Below are 14,718 nucleotides of genomic sequence, written 5' to 3' on the forward strand. Positions count from 1 at the left end.
ATGCACCAGACTGTTTAGATCCTAAGTTATTTCTCAAAAATTTCTACTAAGAATCTTCGCTTAAAAACTTTCAGCCTATGCTTAATAACATTCAACTTACATTTTCTATGCTTTTAGCTTGTAACAACTTTGGAACAACTACTACTGCATTGTGATTATTGTTTAACATATTCCTATTACTTAGATGTTTGCTATTTTCTTGTAATGTTTTATTTACTTGTAATGTTAAATGTTCTTGTGTATGCATGTGTCTTTCAGCTTTTCCCGGTTAGGGGTCGCCACAGCAGAACTCCGGTCCGCTAATGATTGGTAGTTGATTTTTACGTGCCGAGTTACCAGCCCTGATGCACAACCTTCAACGAAGGCACGCCCATTCACGCATGTCTCCACGCAGAAGATGCTTTAGCTGAGAATCGAACTGGACAGTGTATATTTGCTATTTTGGAGCTTTTTTGCCCATTCGGACTTCCCCAGTAAACAAATGTAAAATAAAATAAAATAAATAAATAAAATTGCAGGAAGACAGTTTTTTTTTATGAGCAGTAACTAAATATTAATAAAAATAATTTCTGAACTTGATTGTTTTTTCATAAGTATTTCTTGCTGCACATTTAACATGGCTGAAATGACACTTAATACACCCTAGTCAGACTAACTATTGGGGGAGGGGAGTGGGTGGTTACTTTGTTGAAATAATGAGCACACAAAACTTTTCAAAGAACAAGCTGTTTTACTTCAATATTACTTGGTGTATATTACACAAAGTTTTGCAGAAAAAGGAAATCCATACTTTCTTGAATTGTTGCATTTCAGCATTTGCAGTTCAGGTATTCCACAGTGTTACATGCATTTTTCAAAACAAAAAAACGGGACTCCACTCATATGTTTTTAGTACCGCAAACAATTTAACAGAATATTTGACTAGTGTATTTTAATAATACACACATGCATGCATTCAACAGATACAATCAGACAGGAAAAGAGAAATAAGAAATGATTACAGAGAATATGACATAGGTGTATATGTAGAATACATTCAAATACAGATAAACAAGGGGGGGATTCAATAAAGCCTACAAGGATTTTTTTACTGTATAGGCATAGTGGCACGAAGCATACATGGAACTAAGCAGCTGTGCGATCCAGTAAAGAGAGCTAAAGAGTTTGCACGAGTGTGCGAACACGGAAGTGTCTGTAAGATGCAAAATCACCTCCTAAGCAGGTGAATTGCATGCAAATGAGGGTGCTGGAGCAATCCAGCAAGCAGATAGGTAGTCCTACAGACCCTGTGTTGTTGTTCAAAGTGTACATGGAAAAATTCAGTGTACATGAAATAAAAGAGAGAATAGGGGCTGTAAAAGCCCAGTTAGAAGGATAGAACAGACACAGATATGCACAAAACTATGCCCTGTGTATCCAAAACCTAATAGAAAATAATTTAAAATAAATATATTTTTAATACCCATATTATGTTTGTGTGCCACACAGCAGTGAGCAAACATGCCATTATGCAAAAAAAAAAAAAATTTTAAAGTGCAAAAATGAAAAAAAAAAAAAAATATGTGCCAATAACGCATTATAGGACCTTGCCTAGACTATGTACAATGGTAGAATGCTTGGTTGCTAAGGAGGCAGGGTCTGAAATAGTGTAGTTTCCTGGTTGTGTGCATCAATCTGTATGCAAATGAGCTTGGGTTACTGAATAGCAAAGATGGGTATCCATGCCTGCAGATCCCATCCGTGTAGCCCCAGAACCATGTCGGTGTCCACAGAAGAGGTAGGTGGCATCAAAAGGGGGGTGTCTGTAGTTCTTTAAGCACATTGGAGCTCAGCAGCATCCGTTTGCATGGTGCGCTGCTGATCTGAATGGGGGGGATGTCCAGTGCCTACTAAGCTTTGTTTACCTTTGGGGCACATGTTTTAGCTGGTATGAGCATGTTTGCGCAGTGTGCCATTGTGCTAAACATACCTGTCCAGGGTGTGTCCATTGAGTGCTGAGCATTGTTTATACCTGCGGCACTTGTTTGAGTACTGCATTGCAGTGCTTAGCAGGGAAGGCTGTTTAAAAAAAAGAAAATTCCTTGGGAAAGCCAATCATATATAGATTACTGATGACCCCTGTACCACTTAAACTGGGCCATTAAAAACAATTATAATGATGTACTTGGCAGGTGGAATGCATTATAGGTAGCCAAGCACACAGGCTGTACCTACAGCAGAGTACTAGAAAAGCTGCACATACTCTACAATCTGATTTCACCCCCATACTCTACACCGGTGGAGTACAAACATAGGATTTTTAACTAAAGCAATACTAGGGACTGCTGCAGCTCTGTTACATCTGTATGTGTTAGATGCTGAAGTCAGTGCTGCTGCTGACAATAGGCCTAGAGAGAGAGAGGGAGAAGAGTGTTCAGGCCCAGGGTAACCTTCCAGGAGCTAAATGAGCTGGTGATTAAAGACCACTACAGGGTGAACAGGGACATACTACAAGAACTCATCGAGCTCTGCCTCCCTCAACTCAGACCCACAGCCAACAGAGGGGAACCCATCCCAGTGGAAATAAATGTATGTGCAGCCCTTAGGATACTAGTTACAGGTACTTTCCAAAGGCCAGCTAGTGACATGATGCAGGTCTCACAGGCATCAGCATCCAGAGTACTCCACCAGTTCTTGGATGCCATGCTAACACATGCCAGTGAGCACATTTATTTACCCCACACCCCTGAGGAGAGGGTCAGCAGTATGTGTCTCTTCTACCATGTAGCACACTACCCTGAGGTACTGGGTGCCATAGATTGCACTTATGTACACATCAAAGCACCATCCGGTGAGGAGGGTAGAGTCTACATCAATCGCAAGGGGTATCACTCAATCAACTGCCAGGTCATGTGCAATGCCCAGGGCATTATCATCAATGTGTGTGCTGGCCGACCTTGCAGTTATCATGACTCCCATATCTGGCACACATCACAGCTGTACCAGATGTTTGCCAGGGGGGACATCCCATATGACCATCTACTGGGGATTGCTGGCTACACACTGGAAACATAGATGATGACACCAACCAGTAATGCACACACACCTACCAAAGAATGCCATAATGAGGCACACGCACAAACTAGGAACATCATAGAGTATGTGTTTGGGCTGTTCAAATCATGGTTCCGGTTCCTCGATATATCTGGTGGAACACTGCAGTACTCATCAGCCACATGTGCACAGATGTTCACAGTATGTGGCATGCTACACAATATGATCCTGCAGAAGCAGCTGTGGCAGGATCATCAGAGGGAAGGGATACAGCCCCCCCCCACCAGTGCCTAGGTCCCAACAGCCACACACACAGGGAGGTTGTCTCTGTAGGTAGATGTAGGTGTGCCCATTATGCCATGGCCTTGGCCAAGAGACAATGCATAGCACATGCACTGACAAGCTAGGGTCCTAGGGACTAACACCTCTGACACCTTATTCCGACTCGCATACATAGTAAAGAGGGTGCCAGCCAGCCTACACAACCTGTACCTAACCATGTACTGGCTGTGTACTGTGGGCATCAGACAGAGTCAGTACTGAAACACAGGTCTCTCAACCACTGCATTTGCAAGGTAAGTCACTCTTCTATACAAAAAATGTATGGGTGGGGTACTAGACTATGGTAGCATATGTATGTAAGGGAATAGATTGGGCTACTGGGCTACTTGCAGAGAACTAACAGCCACTTGGGACAACAGGTACTCTGTCCAATAATGAGTTCCCCATAATATTCATTAGGTCACATGGCTGGAAACCCCACTGCATTATACAAGGGAAATGCCAAACAGTGGGGTCATAGGACAGACGCATGACTGTCAATGCCAGAGTACTGTACTCCCAACAAATCAGTGTTCCTATGCAAATGCAGGAACAATATGTTCGCAAGGATATATCAGCAGACCACACAATTTCAGGACTGTGACATAGAAGCTGGCCATATGTATTTTTCACAAAATGCAGGGGTTACAGCAAGGGACACAGTGTATGTCTGTATGCTGTTGATAGTATGAGGAATTAAACCTCGCTTTCTGGAGGTTGGTGTGGCTTACTGGTGTAAGGATATTAGTATTGTTGCTGGTGTTGATGGATCGAAGCTGGCTGCATCTACAACTTTTGTGTGTGCGTTACTCGCAACAATCTGTCATAATGCAACAATCTGTCACTGCAAGAATGCTGGACAAAGCCAGAGAAAATGGGTGGACAGAGGGACAATCCTACAGACATTATACATGCTCTGATTAACCTAGAAAGTGACTAGTATAAGCAGGTTACAACAGGTCAGATTAGCTGCAGGATGTAAAGGCTGCCAATTAACTGTGTCAATACTTACAACAATTCAGTGCCCTGTATTTTATATTATATTACCAGAAAAACACAACTGTATGAGGAACAGAGCAAACATATGGGGTGTAATGCTGGACATTCTGCAAAAACATGTACAGTGAGAGGTATGAGGACTGTCACATTGTGTGTGGTATTGCATAATGTACCCAGTAAAATCATACCTCTCAACCTCTTAGAGCAGTAAATCTGGACAAAGCCATGAACAATAGTGGGACAAAGGCCCAAATATAAGGAGAATGAAAAACCATTGCCCAGACAGATGTGGAAAGTTCAAAGAAAAACAGGTCATGCATTAGCATGAATCCCCTAATATGTATCGAGTTTGACACTCAAATGTATGTCATCATTTACTAACGTCATCTATAATGATTTGCCACTAATGTGCAAGAAAATCACAGTGCTATGTAAAAACGTACCAAGAATATGATCCAAAACTCTGGACATTCTAATACAATCTGTACAGCTGATAAGTGTGAGACACATATTATGTTCAGCAAACAGCTGGGGAATGCCTTGGACAAAATATCAGGGTGGTACTGGACTGCGGAAATAGTATAGTATAGGAGTTTCCTTTACCTAAGCTTCTATATGGACATCACTTAATCTGTTTGGCAACAATGTCAAATCTGCTGAATTTGTTTAGCTGATTCGACATTGTGACTTGTTCTACATTTTGACTTATATATATATATATATATATATATATATATATATATAGAGAGAGAGAGAGAGAGAGAGAGACATATGTGTGGGGGGGTGTACAAATGTCCCCACTTACATGCAAAATGCTGGGGTTATCTGCACCTACACATCACAACAGTTGTCTGATGGTAACAGACCAAGGCTGCAAAAGGACATAATCCACTCCCACTCACCCACAGAACCTTTGCCTGGGGAATGTCACCCTGTAGACAAACAACGGTGAGCAGCTGGTGTAATGTGCAATGCTTGCAAAGCAGGACTTGGACAGGCCATATTATCACTGGCCAATTGTCCACCTACCAAATTGCAACCGGCCAGATATGGCAATACTGGTAACTGTACACACATAGCAGGGGTATTAACAGGTGTCCCACTCCTAGGACACTAGATACAATAACAGCATCAAGCAGGTTCACTCTGCAGGCCACACATGCTGTGTAATACAAGACCACTTTGTGTAGCCCAAACGTACTGTGTTTACATCCACATATAGAACAGACATAACCTGTGGAGCATGCAATAAGTACTGTGAGCTATAGTGTGTAATAATAGGTAGGTAGGTAGGGGTTCTAGTCTCATAGCAGCCACAGTGTGTGTACATATTTCCCCTTCAGCACTACAGACATGCCCATCTGGCATATGTCTGTGCAATTGTTACTCATTTTATGGCCCTGTGACTAGCATCTTCCTCAACATGGGCCTCCCTTACAACACCTGTTGATGTCATCCACCTTAACAGCACTAGCTGACAGCCTAATGTCAAGCAAACTCCGTGGCACATGTGATAAGCACTTTGTGCTGTAGAATGTAGTACTAGATCGGTAGGGGTTTTAATCTCACAACAGGCAACTGTGTTGTGTACAAATATATCTCTTGCAGCAGTAAAGACATGCCTGTATGGCCTATCTCTAGCAATGGTTATGCATTTTATGGCCCTGTGACTACCTGCCGGCCTCTACGTTGGCCTCCTTTACCAGGCCTGCTGATGTCATCCACCTTAGCAGCACTGACTGACAATTTAATATCAGATAAACTCTGTGATGCGTGTGATTAATAATGCAAGGTATATTGTGTAATAGTGCTGAGGCAGGAGGTTTAATCTCACAGCAGGCCACTCACTGTGTGTGTACAAGTATATTCCCTTGCAGCAGTTTGGACATGGCCATTTGGGCTGTTTGTGTATAATAGGCATGCATTTTACAGCACTGTGACTAGCTGCTGACCCTAAATAACCCTCATCTACATAGGCATAACTGCTGTCTGCCTGCATCTAGAGTTGTATGTGTATCCAGGGTAGCAGACCTTGTCATAGAGTATACATGCATAATTATGCTGACTGCCCCCATTGTCCCTGACACACTGTTCTGCACATATGCACCTAGGTAATCACGCATGTATACAGCCATACCTTGCCAATGTCATATTTCTGCTGTGCTGCCATGCCATCCTGTGCCGCTGTATTGCTGCCAAGCCTCATAGCTTAGCCACTCAGACCCCTAGGACAGGAATATACACAGGTCTGTGAGACACCTGTCATTCTATAACACTACCACTGGTCTAACATCTTGCAACAAACATACATAAAGTTTGATATGTAGCATGACACATGCCAGCATACAGTACCTGTTGTGGCCCACAACACCCGCCATGCATAACAATAGTGCACTACACAGGTACATTTAAAGTAATATAGTCACCCTGTGCATCAGATACATATTTGCTTGTCCTTGCATTGACTGCATGGATGACAGGAATGTGGCACAGATATCATCACATGCACAGGGTGTGGTTTGGGGGTACCAGAGGCCTAGGCTGTGCCAAACAGTTGACATAATGTGTGCGAGTCAGGAAGGGGTGCTGGTTAGCTGGGCCATGGAGGGTGCCATGTGTCTCTGTTGGTGACCTGCATGTGACAGTAATATTTGTGTGTGTGCATCTACACAGTCAAGCCCAGTATTAGCCCTACACATGTGTATGTTGGACAGCTGTGCACTGTACATGGCAGAGTGGACAGTTCACCATCTTTGGCCATGAACATGGGAACTGGCTCTGCCAGGAGTGGCACTGGCACCACCATGCCCAGGTTCAGATGCGGTGCTAGTAGCTGATGGTGACTGCTATCTGCTGGGCTCATGTCTCCTACGGGACCACCCAGGATCACATTCCAATGGCTTGCCACATCAATGTGTGGTCAGCACACTTCCTTCTGTAGCTCTGGAGGTTCTGCCACTACGGCAGGTCGAGTGTGCATGGCCACGTGGATGGTCAGCAGATGGCATTGCTGACCTACGTCTATGTGTCCGATGCCCTACTCCAACCAGATTTTCCAGCACAATGTGTGGTGAAAGACAGACACTGTCTCAGCCCTCAGTCTTTCCACTACATCAGTGAAATGATCCATGGCATCACCAATGCAGTGGAGGCAGTCACAGATGTCAGATGCATCTATAACCCTGAGCATCCATCTGGTATTGCATTTGGAACATGCCTGAGCCTCACTGACTGACCAAAACATGCTGCGCGTGACCCATGATGTAACACCTGTGACAGGTGTTGAATGGGCAGCAGTCCTCCTTCGAGCACCCTTGTAACTCTGCCTGTGTGGGACCTTGAGAGCTCTCTGGCTATGGCCAATGTCTACACTCACTGATGCCATAGTTATCACACTGTCCTGATCAATGTTGCCACCCTATGACTGTCCAATATCTGTGGACTTAGGGTACTGAGTATGTGTGGGTATACTGACTGTGTGCAGGGACAATGGGGGAGGAAGTGTGATGTAAACCCCTGGGGCAGATTCGGCCCCCGACAACCCCACCTGTGCCTCACTATGGCCACCATCATCATCAGAGTCTGATGAAACACTGACATCAGGTTGTGATGGGGACAGACTCCGAGCCCCATTTTCACATGTGAGAAGGAAGATAAAATCAGTACATACAGTAATCTACACACACTCATACAGCTGAGGAGCCACAACTGCATTACATATCCCACATCTTATCTCTGATCCCATGCACATGACAAAAACACACAACATACACAGACAAGACAAGCCCTATATAGCATACACTGCAGCTACATCCTGTTAATGTTGCCAGTTTAATACACTTGTGAGGTAAGCAATATGACAGTGTATCTGATAGACCTACACCTAACACCTAGTGCACCTATCTTGAGCATAAATGCCAGTTGTAGTATCACTATCTCAGGTATGTACCATCTCCCTATTGTGTGTGAACAGGCATCTTGGAGTGACTGGCTCCTGTATAGCAGGCTGCATAGTCCTTCATAACTATAAGTGCAAATGTGTTAATGTTCCTACAGATACACAGCTGTGATTACCCATTGTGTGCACTGTAGTCAAATCCTCCGAAATGGAACATACAACTATTTAACTCTGTCTAAGCATAACAGTTGTGCCTATGGCAAAATGGCATCCCTTAATATTCTCAGGGTATATATGATCTGTAAAACAACAGTATCCCAATTATCAGGTACAAGGCCATGGACTCCGGCCACACCTGATATATCTATGAAAATTTGAGGGAGCAGTATTGTTAGCAATACCAAATGTTGCATTGTTACAAGGTAATATGTGCGTATAGCCACATGTGCAGTACTTAATGTGTTTCTGCCTACATTGCTGACATTCTGAATTTGTGTGCACAGCTATGCATTGAAACCAAATCCTCCCAATGCAGATTGACCTGACACCTGCGTACTGGTATGCAGAGCCTGCCACAATGACTGATGCAGAATTACACTGATGAACACAGTAAGCTTAAGTGCATGTTCCTCTGATGTGGACACTGTGGGATCCACCTCCAGGATGTATGGGGTGATGGATGCCTGGGAGCTGGTGTTGATCCTACGTTCACCAGGAATTCCTCTGTGGCCAAGAGTAGTTGCTTCATTGCAGGCCCTCCACCTGTGGCAACACTGTCCCTGGCCACAGCAGTTGCCCTTTGCTGTGCAGCATTGACCATATCTGTGGCCAGTTGTTGGACCTACTCGTATGTCCTACCCTCTTGGCCAATTTGATTAACCACTGTGATGAGGTCAGCCCACAGTGCTGCACACTGGTCATGATTTTCATGAGCCCTGGACAGCAGAATGTGATGATGCAGTCTGAGGCCATCCAGGATAACATTATTCTCTGCAGCTATAAAAGGTCCATGCCTCCTGTGATACATTGTTCCTGAAAGACAAAAAGAGGGGAACACATCACAGGGCCAGATATGTGGACATCCACTATATAAAGACCCTGTACAACCAATATGGGCTGTACTATCCACCGCTCCCTCACATGTCATACCCACAGTCTATCAACACACTACATGTGTGGCTATCACCAAGATAGTAGCAATACTGGGTATATCCCTGTGTGCTGTCATAGATTCTACTGTATGTCTCTGCACCCATCACTGCTGCCTGCTGTGGTGTATCCCCTACAAGCAAAGTCTCACTACTAGGTCATGCAGCCACTGTCAGACAAATAGCTGTGTGCTATTACAACAACTATATGGGGACAGTCCAGCAGCACCAGTATGCCACAATGACAGGTAGCAATGCAATCCTGCTGTAGTGTATCTTCCCTGTAGGCATCATGCCTCTCCACCACACAGATGTGTATGGAATGTGAACATGTGCCCCAGAGATGTGGTCCTTTTGGCACACACACATGTTTGTCTGACAAACAGTTGGCCAGTCACTGATGGTTGTTGTCAGAAAATAGAGACTCTGGTTGTCACATGCCAGTCCCCTCAGAAAACACTTATGCTATAGTAATATCTGTTAGTCTATTCATAGTTTTTTTTTGTATGGCCAATGTTTGTACTCTGTAACTGACTTTGGGTCTTTACCCCCCCCCCCCACTAACTATGATCTGAATTTCTGTTGTAAGGGGTTGGCAGGTATGTTAACCATAGCTCTCAAGCAATGAGGTACAAAAGTCAACAAAGCAGTGACCTAGCCAGGGTACATCAGGGACAGTCAGGGACACTTTTACAATGTCAGAATTATTTCTGTGTGATATTGACAGACTGAGAGGAGGTGAACTACAGTAGATCATTTGATATTACAGCTATGTACACCCTTACTTATTGTCAATATTTCTAACTCATAATCCACTAACTTTCCTACAACAGCCAACTGTTGTAGGAGGGAGTAACAGGGGCAGAGTTGTGATCTGATTCTAAGCACGGACAGTTGTGAGGCATGCCAGTAGCTGTTGGACAGCAGAGTATCACCAACATGTGAATACCATAGATGCACTACAGGCCTATTGTAATCCCTATTCTTTATACCTCCATCCTCCTGTCTGCATCCCATTATATGGGAACATCTATTACATACTGGTAGAGTGAAGTAATCCTTTTTTGATGTGTACCTCTGCAAACAGCTTGCAAAACCATTGTCTGTTTAAGTAAAACAACATACAGACGTGTTCCCCATAAGCAGTTGCTTGCCTTTTGTAGGTAATGCTCATTAACAGGTAATTGCCTGTGTATCAATATGTAGCTCAGACTTACTAACTGTATGCAAAACAGGTGAGTTGCACTCTCATTAGCCAATGACATGGCACCACTTTGCAATATTTAAGGCCTTCATGCAGGCCTTGGCCCCTTTTTTACTCTTTGGGATGGACATTAGTGAGGTGTGGAGACTACAGCATCACAGAGTTTAGGCACAAATACTGTCCACTGTTGAGATTTATGAGGTATGTCCACAGTTTTGCCTGATATGTTTGGACATTGTCTCATGACATTCTGATTATCTGGCAGTTCAGTGTTAAGCATTGTGGATTAGGTCAGTAAGGAGAGAGAGAGAGACATGTGAGTGTCAGACGTCATACCCATCAGAATATGCATACTAATGCAGTAGCTGCTATGCTATCAGCTCACTATCTTTGTAGGGGCAAACTGTAAAACATATCCCTATCGGTGGACTTTTGCCTACCCCCCTATGTATGGCTGGATCCCTTGTACTAGGGGGTTGTGAAGTATGGTAGGTCTTTAGCAGCTAGCTTAACATACAGCTGTGTATGCTCCAGGCTGCAGCTGCTGCTGCAGCCTGCAGCACATGGGGGTGTGTGTGAATACTTTGGAGGACAGCAGGCTGTACATGTAACTGTGGCAGTAGTGTCAGCCCTGTCATTACAGCAGAGCCAGGGTAAGGGTACACTTTACAGTCCAATCGAGGCATGTGATTAAGGTACATCTGTTATGTTACAGTGCCAATAACAGAGTAGTAGGTGACATATAGTTAGGCTATATGCATATGTGCACTCTACATACAGTTATTTTACATGCAAGCATGGGAGCAGTTAATTTAGTAGCAGCAACCTGTGTGGGTTAAAATTGCATGAATTTACCCAGCTCTGTTAGAAATGCTACATCTAAAGAAATCCCAATGCCTCCACATCACATGCTCCAGAGACCTCAACATCATTACCATAATTGACAGAACAAGCTGGAGGGACAGGCTCATAACCCAGAGACTGCTCATGCTATGGAGTAGACTTCCCATACATGTCAAACAGAGCATCACACTGGCCCTCTTCAAGAGTAATCTTGATGAATGGATGGGAAATAGAAAATTCACCCCGGAGATCACTCCAGTGGCTTTACTCGAGAGAGGTACTGGGAACTAAGGTCGGGTGGCATGATGCCAGGGTAATCCTATGGGCTAGGCTTGTAAAGGCTCCAGGGCCATTAGCCTAGTACACACCTATGAACCTATGATTAAGAGCTGAATGGCCTAGTGGCTAATGCAATATAGTGTATTTGACAGGGGCCCAGGTTTGAGACGTGTCGGGGTGATTATTTTGTAGATGTGCCTAACACTGTAAGAAACACATAGGATCATTAAGGCAAATTAAAGCACATTCAAGCAGGTTTGCACAGCGTGCCACTTAGCTCCAAACAAACTAGCACTAAAAATTTAAAAAGATAAAAAAAGGGGGTGATTGGATAGTGGTGAAGTGGGGACAAGCAGGGTAAAACATACTGAAAGGCAGGTTGGGATATGCAGAATGGGTGTAGGAAAGAACCATAGCTTTCCATTTCTTGTACAGCAACAGCTGTGCATTTTGACAGATTTTGTAGATGAATTTGGACTCTCAAATTTCAGAGAGATGGGTGAAGACAACATAAATGTGTTATCAAGCCAATTTGACCAAATTAGTTCTGTCCAGTGGACACGTGAAATGGAGGGCTATGTATGGGGTGATATATTTTGTGGGACAGGTGCCCATTTTTTTTTAATAAGGATAGAGTGGAATGTTGGAGAAGAGATGTAGGTACATGTGGGGAGGTAAGTTGGGTGGGAGAGGTTACAATTGCAGACAGACAAGACAGCAGGCACAAGAGGGAGTAAACACCTTGGATGGGGAGGATTTTGTAGAATCAGAGATGCATGTGCCTCCAGATGGCAGCAGCATTACTGACATCCCCATTCATGGGAGGTCAACACTGCTCCTTCACTCCCCCAAAGGTGGCTGTGCTGCAGACAGGGCACCAGTACCACCAGGCCCCACCAAGTTGTTGAGTCTGCCCTCAATCCTGTGAAAGTGTTGTTCATAGCTGCTATGAATGATCCAGCACACCATGGATGGTAGTTGATCTTGGGTGACTAACACCCCATCCACCACTGCTCCAGGGGGGGCAGGCCCTGTCCCCTGAGGCGGTTCCACCCAAAGGTGTTGCAGGGCTAGTGGAGGGGGCATCACCAGCCTGGGTCACAGATGCGCTGGTAACTGGTGCCACGGCCCTGTCATGCTGTGGTGACAGAGGTATAGGAGTGTGTATAGGTTAGTTATGAACAAAAAATTTTGTTAGTTGTAACAGCATGCCAGAACCTTGGAAATAACCCATTAACATTTCAATGCATATTATATGGAACACAACAATAAATAACATAACAGTCTGTATATTAACAGCATGCCAGTAACAGTTATGGCATAAGGCCAACAACATAGGTAATTCAACAAGCTATGTTTATATGCAGCCATTGTAATACATAACAATAATAAAACACATGCCCCAAAATAAAGTTTACAGAACAACATATGTTAATAGTAAACCATAACCAATGAATAACAATAATAAATATAGATGCAGATAAGAGGTTGGGAAAGAGAGAGAGAGATACAGTCCATTAATACCGGTATAGGCTATATAGTTTACAACAGCACTGATATCTACTCTACAGGTCTGTCCTTTCTTTATGTATAGCAGTGCTCTATAGCTGCTGTAGCATGTACATACCTCTCAAGCTATCCACATGGGACAGTATGGGCCAAGCAGTAACACCTGCAGGTACACATCTGAAAAGAGCAGGTACACATCTGAAAAGAACACTTGCACATCAACTGGACCTATATAACTACCACGGTGTACTGTGGACTGATGTACTGTTACTTTGCTATTGAAAAAATCATATTGGTGATACATCTGTGACAGAGGAATTAAACAACAGTAATTACATTCCATGACAGTGTGACACGTGAGAGACATGTATGTGTACAGTACAGAGGCTAAACAACTATCATGCCATGCTTGGCAGACATGGGGATAGAACTGCAGGAACCTTTCACAGACACTCCAGGCATACAGCCATACCAAGATTACACATTCTATTTATTTTATTTTATTATTATTGGACTTGTGCCTTTATTTTTTGTAGTATTATCACATTCCTGGCCAATGATGTTAACAGTCTGTTACATCTGAATACATAAATTATTTATTCATAATATGGGCTACCTCACCCATTTACCTGTATTTCCTGTGGAGAGAACATCTGTCATCAATACATAACTGATTCAGTAATATTTATTACTGCATGGCATTGGATTTGAACTCTGGTCTGTGTGTGTGGCAAAATAAACTTCATACAGAGCTTTAACAAACTGAGCTACTGTGTCATTGCTGATTACTGACTGACTAATACTTGCCTAGAGCTCACCAGGAATCAAAATATGACCTGGTAACAGTACTACAGTTTTATACTAGACTGCAGTGCCAGTTGAACACACATGCATTAAATTAATGCATGACAGAGATACTAGGTAACCTATACATTGCTGCATAGAATGCAGGTGTACACAATATATTTTTAGTGGGTGGAAATATATATGAAGTCTACAAACCACATCAGATTATTGGGTTGGCTACCTCACCCATATACAGTTGCAGGTAGTATATTTTCAGTCTACACCTATTTGCACTCTTATACTTGACTGCAGCACTGTACATTGGAGCATGAATGCATATATCTGAAATGCAATGGTTAAAACAAGACAAGCCTGATATACACAATATACCTTGGGTGTTATTGCTATTGCTTCATATGTTATTGCAGAAGAAGTGTTGCGGTTCATTTCTTGTAATACAGCTCTGAATCTGCAGTTATTACATAACACTCTTTATTAGTTATACCTTAAGAGAGGTACTGGTATTCTTTCATGTTTTTATTTCAGAACAGTTGTCATAATTGATTTCATGCAAAATAGCCCTAATTAAACATATTACACAACACAGCTTTATTAGGGGTACCTTCATGCAGTTACTGGTATAGTTTCAAGTTTTTATTGCACAACAGTTGCTGTAATGCAAGGGTTTCAATACAGAT

This window comes from Protopterus annectens, chromosome 12.part0, assembly GCF_019279795.1.
Source record: "Protopterus annectens isolate FY-2018-M chromosome 12.part0, PAN1.0, whole genome shotgun sequence".
NCBI classification, from domain to species: Eukaryota; Metazoa; Chordata; order Ceratodontiformes; family Protopteridae; genus Protopterus; species Protopterus annectens.